Source organism: Rutilus rutilus (assembly GCF_951802725.1).
Source record: "Rutilus rutilus genome assembly, chromosome: 5".
Classification (NCBI taxonomy): domain Eukaryota; kingdom Metazoa; phylum Chordata; class Actinopteri; order Cypriniformes; family Leuciscidae; genus Rutilus; species Rutilus rutilus.
Window position 1 is genome coordinate 30,065,500 of NC_140213.1, and position 17,331 is coordinate 30,082,830.

Here is a 17,331-nt window from a genome sequence, read left to right on the forward strand (position 1 = left end):
TCATCTTTCAGCTCATATGTGTGGCACAACTGTTTGTGTGTGTCTCAGATATTGATCCAGTAAACTTCGAGGCTTTGAGACCGGTATGAACCTTCTACAAAACCCTTGATAAAATCTAGACAGAGATGCTCACTGGGTTCAGAAGTCTGAGACCTCTAGTACTTTTATTATTATTATTATTATTATTATTACCATTATCATTATTATATTATTACTATTATGTCTCTTTTTACAAGATAGTCTCAGGTGTCCCCAAATTGTGTCTGTGAAGTTTCAGCTCAAAATGCCCCACAGTTTGCAGTTCATCATCATCATTAAAGTGTATTAACTGCATGCTTTTTAAAGCCATATCAGTCTAAACTTCTGATATATGGTTTTCTGAGCGCACACATTCGAAGCATGCAAACAGAAATCTGGATGTCAGATGGCGCGTGAATGAATGTGAAGCTGCGTCACGCTGCATTGCATGCTGGGGCAGTGCCATCATTATTGTACTGAAATTAATACGAATACCTGCTTACCTTTTGTTTTGTTTTTGACTTGAAGTAAAATATTCACATTCTTCATGACATCGTTTGCAGGGAAGAGAAGCTATTTTATCACATCACATGATCATTTGATGTTTTCACTGAATTCCTTTCACAATGTTGATCCGGTTACCATGAGAACAGTGTCACACGCTGGGGCGCTCGCTGCTGCTTCATCCATCATGTGGTAGAAATGATAACACCATCAACAAGCTGATAGAAGTCGATTCATTTCTTTGTTGGAAACGTGTAAATGTAACTGAAGTTTTATTGTTGTCATTGTAAATATTCACTTTCCCATATGGCCACAGAGGGGAATCAGAGATTGTGGGTCACATTCAGCGGACAGACACCGACACACTGTATTTTTTTGGTATTTATTTCAACAAATGACAACCAAAATCAAATCCATAGAAGCCTGTGAACAGTTTTGCAGTGGTTGCGTGCAAGTTCTACTAATTCACAAGCCGAGTGAGAGTCATACTCACAAATGTTAGTTATTAAAAAGTTTTCTCTCCGAACGATGATGTGAGTTACTATGGCAGTTCTCGATGCCGCATGAATGACCCACAATGCCGACATTTTTCACAATCACAACTCAAAAATCGAAAATCAAAATACTGCCCTAAACTCAACAGCAGAAAGGGAGTGTGATCCTCCCAGTATGGCGTATAAACAAAGCAGTTACCCAGAAGTGTGACGTCAGCTTCACATTCTCTATTAAACTAAGTTCTCTTTCTTATTGCGTCTTATTGCGCTTGAACTGTCAAATACACACAAGGTTATGTCAAAATGAACATGACATGAACTCTTTTTTTTTTAACAGGGTAATGAGACATTGAGTGTGATTATTTAGTATTTATAAAAGGATCTGTGAGGCAGTATAAAGTATGTTTAGGATCCATAGTAATGTTTAATATATGTATGTGTTGAACTCTATGCATTTATATGTAGGTGTATTTAGAGAGGCCATGGTCTAATTGTGTAAATATTTCATATAAGGCTCTATCACTTCTGCACGTATGATTAACCTTGAGCCCACTCTATTGCAGAGAAAGTTTATTTTTAGTTTTATTATTACTCATTTTAATTGTTTTGTTTTTCTTCACCGCTTTTTTTTTTTTTTTTTTCATATATATATTTTTTTTTCATCAAATATCCCATATTTGAAAGGAAGGAAAGAAGTTGAATTTTAAGAGTAAGAAAGGTTGAATATGATTGTGAAAAACTAAATTATCAAATTATAATTATGAGAATTTTGGCCCACGTAATCATTGATCTAAGTGCCACCTGGATTTCAGTGTAAAACAATGTGATTTATAGGTGTTCAGGGGTATCTAATGGTTCACATGTCAGAAAATGTTTGAGGCAAATTCAAACACTAAATAATTGATTAATGACTCTAGACAAACATTTAAAGAAAAAGAGACTTTCGATTACTTCCTGGAGTGCTGAGAACAGTGTGTGTGTGTGAGAGAGAGAGAGAGAGAGAGAGAGAGAGAGAGAGAGAGAGAGAGAGAGAGAGAGAGAGAGAGAGAAATTGTATCCCTGTATTGTGAGACTAGTACAGGAGATAATTAGCTGTCAGAGTGTATTACTGCTCTCAGCTGGAGCTGATAAACACAGGAGAAGGGCTCTCACCTACACAACCATACTCTGTTTTCATACTGTACACACAGAGCATCCAGAATTAACACTTGCCAAGTGCCAACTGCGAGTAAAATTTGTTGTTGGCAAGTAAATATAACATCACCAGTTGGCCAGAAACTTTTTATGGTTTAAATTGCAGTGTAAGAGCCAGGTTTTTAAGTTAACAACCCAATAATATTTAAGAAAAACAGAGAAGACATTTTCTAAGACTATAGTGATACTTTTTAATGGTCTGGTATATGTTCACAGATATTAAATATAGAGTAATAGTAAATAAATTAATGATAAATTAAGTTGCATTTATTTAAAGTATGGGGTCAGTAAGATTTTTTATTTTATTTTTTTGAAAGAAGGCTGCAGTTATTTGATCAAAAATACAGTTAAATCAGTAATATTGTGTAATATATATGTATTCTTACCATTTGAAAACATTTGAAAATGTAATTTATTCCTTTGGTGCAAAGCTTTTCAGCCTCATTACTCCAGTCTTCAGTGTCCCATGATCCTTCAGAAATCATTCTAATATGCTGTTCCCTATCGATACGGTTCACTCATACTGTGTCGTTAGACGCAATGGGAAAATGTGTGAATTTACTGGCGAAAGGGGCTGTAGAAGCTGTTCTTCCGGCCCACAGCGAGTCAGGCTTTTACAGCCGCCACTTACTCATGCCAAACAAGGATGGCGGCCTGTATCTCAGGCACCTAAACTGTGCCCTTATAAAAGACGTTCGAGATGTTAGTGTGCCCGGGGGATTGGTTTTTCCTCAGTGGATCTGAAAGATGCCTACTTTCATATCCAGATAGCCCCCCATTACAGACCGTTCTTGGGATTCGCGTTGGAAGTGGTGGCTTACCACTATACTGTCCTTCCATTCGGACTGTCTCTGTCACTGCGTACTTTTAAGAAAAGCATGGATGCGGCCCTCTCCCCCTGAGACAGAAGGGAGTGCGCATCCGGAATTACCTCTTATTACCCCAGTCAGAGGCCGAGCTAGATGCTCACAGATCCTTACACCTCAGTCAGTTGGAATGCCTTGGACTCAGGATCAACGATGCCAAGAGTTCACTGTCTTCCATTCAGCGGATCTCGTCCCTGGGAGCAGTTCTCGATTTTGCCCAAAGGTGGGTCATGCTCATGCCAGAGCAAGCTCTGGGGATCCAACAGCTCGCGCCGTCTTTCAAGGTCGGGGTTTCGCACCCCCTCAGAATGTTTCAGGGGATGCTGGGCCTTATGGCCTCCGCATCAGTAGTACTTCAGCTAGACCTCCTACACGTGCGGGCCACAGTAATGGCTGAATCTGAAACTGGAGCTTGGCGTCACGGACGCCTCCGTATCATGGTGAACCACGCCTTCATCATGGTCTTGGCCCCACTATGCGAGGACAGGCCGACTTCCGGCTCCTGGTTGAGCGCGGTGAAGCTGCTGCACATCAACTGCCTGGAAATGCTTGCAGTCTTTATGGCCCTCAGAACCTTCCAATCAGACCTGAGAGGATACCATGTCTTAATCCACTCGGACAACATGACAGTGGTGTCCTACATAAACCACCAAGGTGGACTCCAGCAATCCAGACACCTCCTCGTATGGGCATGATTCAACCTGCGCCAACACGTGCTGGGCAGACTGAAACAAGGGGCAGACATGCTGTCCCAGGGCAATCTGTCCTCAGAAGAATGGACACCCCATCTCCAGACGGTTCATATGAACCGGAGCATCTTCGGGAGGGCAGAGGTCGACCTCTTCGCCTCAGAAGACAATGCTCACTGCCCAATATATTTCTCAGAGGACAGGGATGCGCTGGCCCACAAATAGCCCAGCCTTCCCCTATACTCTATAGCCTTCCCCTATCCCCTATACAAATGGCCCAGCCTTCCCCTATACTCGTGCTGCTCTCTCAGGTCTTGAGACGGATCAGGGAGGACAGCGCAGTCCTTCTGGTGGCCTTCCCAGAATTGATGCAGCTGCTCACAGCAGCCCTGTAGCCAATTCCCATGAGGGAATTGTTTATTTTTGGGAAACCTCCTTTCCCAAGCAAAAGGAAAGATCTGGTGGACAAGGGTCACACCCCTTCCACGCTCAAGGTCTGTGTGGCAGCCATAGCAGCATTCCACGCTCCTGTGGCCGGCCAGTCCGTAGGCAGGAGAAACCTGGTTGTTCGCTTTCTAAAGGGGTCCAGAAGGCTAAACCCGCCTCGCCCCCTCACGGTTCCTACCTGGGACAAGTTTAATGGCCGAACTGCGGCCCCTTTCATTAAAGTCCACCCTCCTGCTAGCCCTAGCATTGGTCAAGCGAGTGTGCGACTTGCAAGTGCTCTCTGTGAGTGCTTCTGAATTGCCCTGATTTGGGCCTAACGACTGCAAAGTCATCCTCAAACCAAGACATGGCTATGTACCTAAGGTGTTCTGTGCGGCGGCCGGTTGATAACCACTGCATTAGAGGATAGAGTCCAAGGTAAACTTTGACAGGTGGCTTGCATGTGATTTTATTGTATTATATCGCACACGTCGTACTATTATAGCGACTAGCATTATTGTTCTATCATGAACTAATAAGGAAGGTTTTATGTGTTTATGCAGGTACAATAAAGATTAGGAGGTGATATAGTTATAGACTCTTAAAGTTATACTCTAATGGACGCTAAGTCTTATATCTTAAACATCAGTCAAGTTCAGGTTAGAAAATCCAATGTGTCCAGGATTTTCCTGTTGGAAATTAATTATCTAAATTTGATTTCTAATGTGATTTTCTTATTGGATGCTAACATAACTCAACATAAAAACTTATAAAAATAAATCTTGTATGATTATTATGATTTTAATAGAAGAAAATTGTGTTTTAGGGCATCAAAAGGAAAGTAAAGAAAATCTTTTAGGATTTGAAAACTCCAGTTCTCTTACGAGAGTTCTCTCGTACTGCGTCTTAGCTAAGACGCTGCGGGAAAAGTCTCTTTTCACGAATATTGAAGCAAAAAATTATCCTTAATTTTAATATTTGTAAAACGCATTTGCAGCAGTATGCAGCCATAGGCAAGACGGCTCGTTTGCTCATTGGCTGTTCTACTAGCAAATGCATAAGCCTATCGAGCGCAGGCTGATGCAACATCAGACCAATGAGGCCACTTCCCGCCGACGCGGGCGTGGCCTAGCCCTATAAAGGTAGCTCGAAAAGGCTGACTCACTTGATTTTTCATCTCTTCAGCGAACCTCTCACATCGCTGGATCTCGGATAGAAGCAAGCGTCGTCTGAGTGCAAGCACATCAGCGGGACGAGCCATCTGAAGTCGCTGGCCTTCGCCGCCTTCCACTGCCGTACCTGCTGCGCTTTCCGGCGCTCATATCCTTTTCTGTTCCTCTGTGTGTGTGTGTGTTCGCCCCGCGACACACACTCGTAAAAGAGCTCGCGTCTTTTTCAAGACGCCCTCCCTTTCCTAGAGGATCTCGCAGCTCTCGCGCTCGCTGGCGGCGACTGCCCCCACTCCGAGCCAATTGTCTATGGTGACTCTGAGGACTCACCTGGCATCCTTCTCCGAGGCTGCTCCTCCTGAAAGCGGACGGTCGGGGTTAGTTTTTCTTTACGTTACAAGAAAAACTACCCTGCCTCTGCGCGTCATTCACCGGCGAAAGGAGAAAAGTGTGTTCGTTGTGTACTGGCCTCTTTTCTCTTACATTTCCCAGTTCCCTGTCGGCGACTGGAAATGTCATTTGCAGCAAGCGTACGCCTGCTAGCAAACGCTGAAGAATGTTGACGCTCAACGCATCTAAAAATCTGTATTCCCCTGTGGCTCAGTGGTGGAGTGTTAGGTTTTTCGCACGGACGACTGTGGTTCGATTCCCGGTCTGGCCGCATATAATTATGCCGCTAATGCTTCGCTCTGTCACTCCCCTGAGGGCGACTGCAGAGGTGCATTTTTGCAGCCAGCAAGCGCGTGGTACCCGCTTGCCTGCAACCGAACACCGTTTCTACGGTTCCCGTGCGTCACTGGCGAAAAGAGAATGGATTGCTTTAGCCCCGCTGAGACCGGGCGTTATCCTCTCTTCTCACATTCTGGCACTTTTCAGGCGTCTGAAAATGTCAGTATTGCATGTTGTGCTACACGCATACCTGCAAATGAACGCTAGTGTGTCTGAAAATTTGAATGATTTATGCCGTCGCATACAATTTGCTCTGTCAGTCCCCTGGAAGGCGACTGCAGATGTGAATTTTTGCAGCCGACGAGCACGTGGTATAACCCGTGCCCGTTCGCCTGCACACAAAAACCGTTCTACTGCTAAGAGGCCTTTCCGCACTCGCTCTGCTCAGGCAGACAGCGCGCTCAATGCAGTAAGTGTGTTTAATACTCGCGATAACTGAAAGTCTATGTATCTTCCCCTGTGGTCCAGTGGTAGATTCATAGCCTATCGCGCAGTCGACCCGGGTTCGGTTCCCGGGTCCGCCGGCTATAAAAATTTATGCCGTCGCATACAATTTGCTCTGTCAGTCCCCTGGAAGGCGACTGCAGATGTGAATTTTTGCAGCCAACGAGCACGTGGTATAACCCGTGCCCGTTCGCCTGCACACAAAAACCGTTCTACTGCTAAGAGGCCTTTCCGCACTCGCTCTGCTCAGGCAGACAGCGCGCTCAATGCAGTAAATGTGCCCGCTCTTCCGAGCCCACATTCACTCACAGACATTGCATGTCCTACGGGACTCGCCCAGCCCTCCCTCACTCGGTTAAACACAGCGGCGAGGTCGAGTGCGTCTGAGAATGTTGATATTGCATGTCATGCTACCCGCATGCTTGCAAACAAACACTCGCGTTAACAGAAAGTCAATGTGTCTTCCACTGTGGTCCAGTGGTAGATTCTAAGGCTTTCGTGCGGGCGACTTGTGTTCGATCCCCGCTCAGATGGCAAAAAGTTTTTATGCCGCCAAATACAAATCGCTCTGCCAGTTCCCTGAGAGGCGACTGCAGACATGTATTTTGCAGCAGGCAACCACGTGGTACAACCCGTGCCTGTTTGCCTGCACACAAAAGCCGTTTCACGGCTACACCCGGCCACGGCCGATGGTGCTATAAATGTAGTGCTGATGCCCACTATTCAGTGCCCATCCGTACACACAAGCACAGCCCTTCACACAGGGCTCGCGCCCATAAAATCGACTCAAGTCGATCGCGCGCACTGCATAGTAGACGTGCCCACTCCTCAGTGCACACGAACACTATGTCACGCACGTCTGACGGTTTCTGTAAAAACGAAACCCGTGCACGTTCGTTCTGCTCAGACAGACAACGCGCCAAAAGTAGTAAAGGTGCGCGCTTCCAGCCCACATTTACTCACAGACGATACGAGTCCCACGGGACTCGCTCAGCCCTCCCTCACTCGGCTAAGCGCCATAGCGGGGTCGAGGACGAGCGCTCTGCCCGCTGTCATCAGCGCGCCCCACGCCTCGAATGCCACAGACATAACGCCTGTGTTACAGCACATCGAAGCGCCTCCGTTGCTCAGCCAACAGAGTGCGCTTCGCATCCAACCCTTAGCCATCCATGCAGATGCATGGGCAGCGCTTCCAGGGGTTTCGGAATGGGTGCTAAGCATTATAAAGAGAGGCTACTCGCTACAGTTTTATCGACGCCCTCCCCGCTTTACGGCGCGTGTCGAAACTACGGTGAATTCGGAAGTAGCACACCTACTCCGAGCCGAAATTTCAAAACTGATGAGCAAAGGGGCTTAGAGCCTGTATCTCATGCTCAAAGCGAACGGGGGCTGTACAGCAAATACAGATAGCGTCATGTCACAGGCAATACTTGAGATTCGCCTTCGACGGTCAGACATACCAGTATACAGTCCTGCCATTCGGTCTGTCCCTGGCACCTCGCACATTTACGAAGTGCATGGACGCAGCGCTCGCCCCTCTCAGACTCAGAGGCATGCGAGTGCTGAACTATTTGGACGACTGGCTGATTCTGGCTCATTCACGATCAGAGCTCGTGGAGCACAGGACCATGTTACTCGATCACCTCGAGAAACTCGGTCTCAGAGTCAATTGGACGAAGAGTTCACTGAACCCCAGTCAAACGATTTCGTTTTTGGGCATAGTTCTGGACTCACAGTCTATGACGGCGCGGCTGTCGTCACAGCGCGCGCTCGGCATTCAGCGCGCAGCGAGATCTCTCCGCTGCGACGCGTCCTTCCCGCTCAAGACGTTTCAGAAGATGCTAGGTCTCATGGCCTCAGCATCGCCAGTTCTTCAGCTGGGCCTGCTCCGCATGCGCCCCCTACAGTTCTGGCTGAAAGCGCGGGTACCACGCAGAGCGTGGACTTCTGGTCGACTGCGCCTCAAGGTCAACCAGAGCTGTGTTACAGCTCTAGAACCTTGGACAGTGAACGGCTGGTACCAAACAGGTGCAAGCCTGGGGACTTCCTCGAGAGTGAGAGTGGTGTCTACGGACGCCTCCACCTCGGGATGGGGAGCGCTGCTCGAGGGCAGACCGTTATATGGCCTGTGGTCAGAACGGGAGAAGCTCCGACACATCAACTGTCTGGAAATGCTGGCAGTAGAAAACGCGCTGATACGTTTTCGTCCCCATATCAAGGGCCATCACGTCTTAGTCCGTTCGGACAACATGTCTGTGGTGTCCTACATAAATCGCCAGGGCAGTCTCAGATCCCGAGATCTGTACAGGTTGGCGGAACGCCTCCTGGTATGGGCTCAGCACAACTTGCGCTCGCTGAAAGCAGCTCATGTGCCTGGGATACAGAATGTGGGTCCAGACAGGCTGTCCAGGAACAACATTCCCGCGGGCGAATGGTCTCTACACCCACAAACAGTCCAGCTGCTGTGGGAGAGATTTGGCAGAGCGGAAGTGGACCTCTTCGCGTCCAGCGAAAACGCTCACTGCCCCGCGTTCTTTTCCAAGAGCGAAAGCGCGCTGTCCCAGAGGTGGCCGCGCTGCCCGCTCTATGCCTTTCCCCCCGTCTCCCTCCTTCCAGAGGTGATAGGGCGAGTGAGGGAAACGAAATGCTCAGTGCTGCTTGTAGCACCACTCTGGAGGAACCAACCTTGGTTCCAGAGCTGATGCAGTTAGCAGACACTGCCCCATGGCCGGTGCCATTGAGAAGGGACCTTCTCTCGCAGGCCAGGGGCTCGATTTGGCACCCTCAACCAAAGTTGTGGGCCCTACACGTGTGGGCTCTCAACGGTTACCCGCTGATTTCTCAGTAGGAGTGCTAAATACTATCACTCAGGCTAGAGCACTGTCGACTCGACGGCTCTATGCCTCAAAGTGGTCGGTATTCTCCAGTTGGTGTGTGGCTCGGGGATGCTCACCCCTCGACTGTGAGGTAACGGAGGTTCTCTCCTTCAAGAGCTGTTGGATAAGGGCAGAGCCCCATCCACGCTCAAAGTATATGTGGCGGCTATCGCAGCGTTCACTGAGACAACGCTCGGTCAGTCGATAGGAAGGAACGATTTGGTCATCCGCTTCCTCAGGGGAGCTAGGAGACTGAACCCTCCCAGACCCCCGTCGGTTCCTGTTTGGGACCTCTCTACGGTTCTGGAGACCATGAAAGGTTCCCCTTTCGAGCCCATCCAGACGATTAGTCTCAAACATCTGTCATTTAAGACAGTGTTTTTGCTGGCCCTTGCTTCAGTGAAGCGCATAGGGGACCTGCACGCGCTCTCTGTGAGCCCGTCGGGTCTGGAGTTTGGGCCTAGTGACTCGAGAGTCATACTCAAACCTAGGCACGGCTATGTGCCGAAATCCCTCAACACGCCGTTTCGGGCTCAGGTTATATCCCTGTCCGCCCTGCCGGTGTTAGAAGAGGAAGGAGACTTGAGCTCTCTCTGCCCTGTCAGGGCTTTAAGAGCCTATGTGTCTCGCTCTGCTGTCTTTAGACAGACTGAGCAACTATTTGTCTCGTTCAGTGGACGTTCCAAGGGAATGGCTGTTTCGAAACAAAGCCTATCCAGATGGATAGTTGACGCCATAGCGTTAGCATACACCTCCAGAGGTCTTCAGTGCCCACTGGGTGTCAGAGCGCACTCCACGAGAGGCGTTGCCTCTTCGTGGGCCTGGTCTAGTGGGATATCTTTACAGGATATTTGTATGGCGGCAGGCTGGGCCTCGCCGTCTACATTTATCAGGTTTTATAACCTTGAGGTTCCCGCTTTGCAGGCTAAGCTGTTATCGGTGTAATTGAACACTGAGAATACAAGCGCAGTGCGTTACTACTATCTTACGGGCAGTATTACGTAAGACCCATATTCCCACTTTAGTCAAGGGTGTCTTGTCTAAGTGATGTCATATATTGCGTCTGCGGACGCAGCCACATATCAGAACGGAGAGTTCCTCCTCCTGTTCTAGGACTCTCTGTGAGTCCCTCTGGTGATTGTGCACTGTAAATCCTGGGTTCGCCTCCAGGTTTATGGTTGTTAATCCCTGCACGCACGGCGTCTTACATTGGGTTCCCGCAGCGTCTTAGCTAAGACGCAGTACGAGAGAACTCTCGTAAGAGAACGTACTCGGTTACTAACGTAACCTCGGTTCTCTCTAGTAGAGGGAACGAGTACTGCGTTCCTTGCCGTGCGTACGATTCACTTTGGTTCGCTTCTTCGATGAAATAAATCAAGTGAGTCAGCCTTTTCGAGCTACCTTTATAGGGCTAGGCCACGCCCGCGTCGGCGGGAAGTGGCCTCATTGGTCTGATGTTGCATCAGCCTGCGCTCGATAGGCTTATGCATTTGCTAGTAGAACAGCCAATGAGCAAACGAGCCGTCTTGCCTATGGCTGCATACTGCTGCAAATGCGTTTTACAAATATTAAAATTAAGGATAATTTTTTGCTTCAATATTCGTGAAAAGAGACTTTTCCCGCAGCGTCTTAGCTAAGACGCAGTACTCGTTCCCTCTACTAGAGAGAACCGAGGTTACGTTAGTAACCGAGTACGTTTTTCAATCTACTACAGTTTTTCAATCTTATACAGTTAGAGCTCTGATTAAAATGGCACAATATCTAAAATAAATTATTTTAATAATCAAATAATAATAATCAAATTTAATGTGTATGATCTCATATGTGTCACAGCTCATATTGTGAAATTCTCTTTTGTTTCCTTTAGTTCCTGTTTCCCTGCTGTGTTTAGATTCGGTTTTCTGGGTTACTGATTTTATCCTCGTTTGTTATGTTCAGTCCCTTGCCGGTTTTCGTTTATTCGATTTAAATGTGGTTAGCGGTTATCCCTAACTGAGTTCTCATATATTTTGAAATAAAGACTATCTAGTTGATTCTGCTTCTTGCGTGCTTATCACATTGTTACAATATGATTTCCATTGTGTTTCCTCAATATGATTATATTGTTATTGTTATTATTATTACTAAGATTACACAATAGGGGTGTAACAATATATTGTGTCACAAGATATCGCAATACAAAAATACAACAATACGTATCGTGGATAGTGACATTGGCCCTCATTTATCAAAAGTGCGTACACTAAATTTCCAGTGTACACCTGGCGTACCCAAACCCACGGTGACTTTGAGATTTATCAATATGGACGTTGGCGTCCGGCACGCTCAAATCCTACGCCAGCTCAGGAGGTGGTGTACGCACGTTTTGAGTTAGTGCGGAAATGCGCAGAAAAACAATTCCTAACACCACAAAACGCACTGACAAACTTAAAGATATGATATATTATGACCCACTGTAAAAAAAAAAAACATAGTAATTATAAACTTCAGTGTTTATTTTTGTGCAACATGGACTTCAATGTTTAATTTGTGTGACTTTACCAAAGCATTTGATTTGTAGGCATATGTATTCCTTCAGTTGCGAGCCTGTGCACTTTACCTGACGTTTCAAGCCTTGTTTATACTTTCGCCTGGCTCCGCAGCGCGCGCACCTCCCCAAACGGACGAGGCGTTTATACTCGACGCGCTCGCCGTTGTGCTATTCTTTGAAACGATGGTTAGGCCAGGGTTAGGCCCGGCAGGAGCGCACGGACTGGGTTCAGTAATGAAAGGCTTTCAATGACCAAAAAATAATTCTGACAAAATAATAAAAATGACATTCTTCTTCTTTTAAATAATAATAATAATAATAATACAAATAACAATAAGCATCATTAATAATAAAAATCTAGAAATCAATTTTGTTTCTTTCCACTTCCCTGGTGATGGTCTCGATCTCCACGTCGGAGAAGTTTCTTTTCTTTGCCGTCTTCCGTGTGTCCATGGCGTAAAATGAGGGCGTGGGGGAAGCGGAGACTTGAATATATAGGGGCGTCTTATTCTAATGACGATCGTTTTCAGCCGCGGCATTTATCAAGGGCAGGTATTGCGTACACCTGGATTTCAAAGGTATTCAAAGGATTTCAGGCAGTGAGATCAGTGTAAGCATAATCTTACGCCAACATATACGCCCGTTTCTACGCAAGAATGATAAATGAGGGCCAATATGTATTGTGTATAGGTCACCCAAAATGATAATTACTGTGTTAAAAAAAAAAAAAACAAGTATACAGAGTTTAGTGCCTGTACTACATTAAACTACTATATATTTAGTGTTAAATATAATGTATAATAATGCAATGGGTGAATATGTGTGGGTCCTGATAATGCCAAATGTCTGATGTTACCAGTAAAAAGTGGTCTACATTATTATTTAATATTAGTAATAATTACTACTATAAGTGGTGTGTCTGATTAATAATATGTAATCAGTTATATATTGATTATATTTCTTATATTCTGGGATGTTGTCTCGTCGTCTTCCATTATTATGCACTGCAGTCTCCGCACTCAATGCAATTTGGCTGGATTTGTGAATTGTGAATCTGTTTCAGTTTTGTTCCGCATCCATTTTCCCACAGCCGACTCCAAATCTATTCTCTCACACATTGGACCTGCAGCTCCAATCCAATTCTAGTACCTCAAAGTAGAGCTGGCAATTCAATCCCAAGGTATTGATTCCTTCAGTTGGAACCAGCTTTCAGCTCTGATAGCTGCTTGCGTTGCTCTTAACCTGATATGGCCATCAAAGTTTGACTGCGGGCGTATAGGCACATCTGGAGAAATTGCTATGCTAGCTCATTGTGGCTCATTGTGCAAGCGCTAGAGAAAGCATGATGCAGTCAGCACCTAGCTCTGACTCTAATGGTATCATCACCACCAAGTAGTTTTCAGTGAGGTGAAGGAGAGCTATTATACTTGACAGTTTGCTTCAGTTTCGAGTGCTACATCACACAATAGACTCTACGGGTCAGGTTAAGCAGAGTACGTCACACAATGCTTTTCTGTAGAACTGATGACCCATGGTCTGAAATAGTAGGTAAACAACGGGATGTGATTTTGGCGACTAGATCTATCTATATATCTATATATCTGTCTGTCTGTCTGTCTGTTTATCTATCTATCTATCTATCTATCAAAAAACAGACAGGCAACATGTAACAAAACAATTTTTCATGCACGTCTCGTCTCTTTCAGCTCAAAGGTCAATCCACAGATCATTAAACAATCCAACTTAACACTAAAGTGCCATGACGGTCATTTTGACCGTTTTGAATTTTATATCTGCAATAACTTTATTGGAAAAATAAATAAAATCCTGCTGGTACCTGACTTTTCCTTTTCCTTCATTTAATAAATAAATTACACATAAGGCAAAAAAAAAAACAAATGAACATATTTACCTATTTCGGCCATAGACGGTCATATTGACAGCACTGAATTTCGCGGTATTCTTTTGTTACATTTCCCGCGGTTGACCTTTGTCTCTCAGCAACTTGCAGAGGAGCTGAGAGCACAGTTCATGGAGGAGAAAAGAGCAGTATGGCAGTTGGCACAAGGTTCCAGTCAGCAGCAGAAGCAACCACCGCAGCAGACACCAAAGCGGAGGCAGTGCCAGGTTCGGAGAAGCTGCAGTCAAAACAAAACCCACGACACCTGCTGCAAATGCCGCAAACCCGTGTGTGGAAAATGTACGAGGAGAAGAGAGGTCACTTGCCTTGACTGTGAAGCTTAAATAGCCAAGCACTATATTGATGTAAATAGTTAACATACAATTTGTAATATAGGCTAGTATTTTTATGTTTCTGTAGCCTACGCTTCCTTCTTGGTTCTTCTTTGTTTTGTTTTAGATCAGCTCGTTTCCAGCTTTTTCTATTAGCCTATTTTCTCTGTTATTATATTAAAATAAAATGTTTTATAATTAAATAAGATACTTTTAGTTGTTATTATCTTGTTCTGAGTTATGTTGAATGGATATTGAAATATAGCCTATCTGTTGTGAATATACGATAATTACGGTAGGCTACTAATGATATTATTATTTATAAATGTATAATTAAACTTGTTTAAATGTACAGTTTGGTGTTGTTTTGTTTTTAAAAGATATCCTAATACAATAAATGCATTAATCTCTCAATTGGGTATTTATCATTAAAGATATAGGGCCCTATTTTAACGATCTGAAACGCAAGTATCAAAGCGCAAGTAACTTTATGGGCGGGTCTTGGCGCTGTTGCTATTTTCCCGCCGGGATAAATGACTCTTGCGCCTGGCGCAAATCTAAAAGGGGTTGGTCTGAAGAAGCTTCATTATTCATAGGTGTGGTTTGGGCGTAACGTGAAATAACCCAATCAGAGCGTCATCTCACATTCCCTTTAAGAGCAGGCGCGGTTCACAGCCGAGGAGACCGACGTTCTCGTCAGGGACGTTGGGGATGGAGAAACACACCTAAATTAACTTCGGTTAAACAGGCGTATGATAATTAAGGTAAATGTGTAAGCTAGATGTATACTTTTATAATAAACTGTCTATCTATCTATCTATCTATCTATCGTAATAATGATTTGCAAAAATGATAACTGCTGCGTCTGTGTGTAGATGAGAGAATCAAAGTGTATGCGCGTTGTGCACACGCTACATTGATTAAGGCCAAGCATGCGCCCTTAAAATAGCATATGAATAACATGCGCAACGCGCCACTGACTTTAAACTGTTTTTTTTTCGGTCAGTGGCGCAATTGTTTTCTAAACCTGCAAAATAGCATGAGGGAACGTTTGCGCCGGAACACGCCTCCTCTTTGCGCTGAACCGCCCCGGGAAGCGCAAGTGTATTTCTTAGTTAACCAACGTGCGTCTGTGGAGGGAAAAGTCCGCTTTGCGCGGGTGCAAAATAGGAATGATACATGCGTCAGTGTACAAAGTCAATTGCGCTGGGTGCAAGATAGGGCCCATAGAGTTTGGAATCTAGCGGTCAAATTGACCGCTTGCGGCAGTTCTAGTAGTTATGGAATTCTGGCACTTCTAGTGTTAAAGGTTGTATCAGTGATTTCAGGCCCAAAAAACCAAACCAATTTCCAACAGGGGAGGGTGTTGTGAGGTTTTGTGCTCGTGTACAGCTGCACGCGAAGTCGGAGCTGAAGAAGAAGCTGGCTCAAAACCTCACAACACCCCCCCCCCCCTGTCGGTGATTGGTTGGAACACTATTTGTTTTGGTTTTGAGTGGTTGGTGAAATCAATTGTTTTTGTGTGCAGATCTCAGAGCCTAGGCTGCCTACAGAGACGCATTTTTTTGACGGCATGCTTATGGGGCGGGCAGCTAGCGGATCGTTAGGAAAGATTAGATGAATGTGATCTTTTTTTGGGGGGGGGCCTGAATTCACTGATACAACCTTTAATAAAGAAGCCCATAAACGCCACATGTAATTGCTTCATTAAAATATACTTATTAGTCTGAGAATAATTGTATGTCTCTAAGCTCTCATTCAACACATCACTGAAAGGAAATCGCACATTTCGAGCTTAAATCTGAATGTCTCATGAAGCCAGTCTTGTCTAATTGCTTCTTTGAAGCAGTTTGAAAGAGTTCATGTAATATTTTTGGAATGGAAAATATCTTGCAAAATGATTTTTATTCAACACAGATGTGGTGCTAAAGACTTTCCGTAACAGCTCGGTCATTTGACAGCTGAATTCAGCATGGGGATTTGTAAAATGTACTGATAAACAATACTATAATGATAAAGTACCCATTAATATAATTTCAGGTGAATGAGATAACATAAAAATCATCAATAAAGAAGAAATGTTGTGTTATGCTTACATAAACTAATAGCACAACGTGAGGAACAAATGGTTAAGCCATTATCTGTGAATGATTCCTGAAAGACACTATGTCTCAAGGGGCATTACTTTATAACCACGACCTTTGGTAGAGACCGATCATCCAAAACAAATCATGGTTGTAAATCTGTAAAACACAAACACACCCACCCAGGATTTTAATTTCATTATTTTGCAACATAAAGCAGACATTCCAGCTCTGCTCTTCTTTAGTGTGCTCCGACTTCAACTGCACACAAGACTGGAAAAGAAGGAATTAACAACAGTGAATTTCCAACTAACAACAGTGAAGGTAAATAGAATATATTTAAATGAAATAAATAGAACGGTGCACCGTTCACAAGTTTGGGGTCAGTAAGACTTTTTTTTTTTTTTTTGGGAAATAAGTTAAAAAAATTACTACTTTTATTCATCAGGGACACATTAAATTGATCAAAAGTGACAGTAAAGACATTTATAATGTTACAAAAGATTCTATTTCAAATAAATGAAAGTGCTGAATTTCTATTCATCAAAGAATCCTGAGAAATAAAATGTATGACGGTTTCCACAGAAATCTGAACTGTTTTCAACACTGATAATAATCATAAATGTTTCTTGATCATCACATCATCATATTAGAATGATTTCTGAAGGATCATGTGACACTGAAGACTGGAGTAATGATGCTGAAAATTCAGCTTTGATCACAGGAATAAATTACACTTTACTATATATTCACATAGAAAACACTGGAATAATATTTCACAATTTTTACTGTATTTGTAATCAAATAAACACAGCTTTGGTGAGCAGAAGAGACTCTTTTAAAAACATAAAAAATCTTAGCGACCCCAAACTTGTGAACGGCAGTGTATATTATCAACTAATATAAGACGTCCATGTATAAATTCAGCTGAAATACATAGCTGTCGAAAGATGATTTTTTGTTATATTGACGTTTATGACGCTTCATAAGCCATTTGCTGCATGTACAAATGTTCAGTTGTTTAGCTAGACAATAATGCTTTCCAAAAATGTTATCTTGATAGGATTGTTTCAACC

At 44.3% G+C, this 17,331-nt stretch overlaps 1 protein-coding gene across 1 annotated transcript in view; it reads left to right on the forward strand.

The window, feature by feature from the left end:
- Positions 1–16,483: 16,483 nt before the first annotated feature.
- si (sucrase-isomaltase) overlaps positions 16,484–17,331 on the forward strand; it is a 54,266-nt gene continuing 53,418 nt past the window's right edge. The window contains exon 1 of the mRNA XM_084409281.1: positions 16,484–16,579. The gene's annotated coding sequence lies outside the window, so the exon portion shown is untranslated. The remainder of the gene's footprint in view (positions 16,580–17,331) is intronic.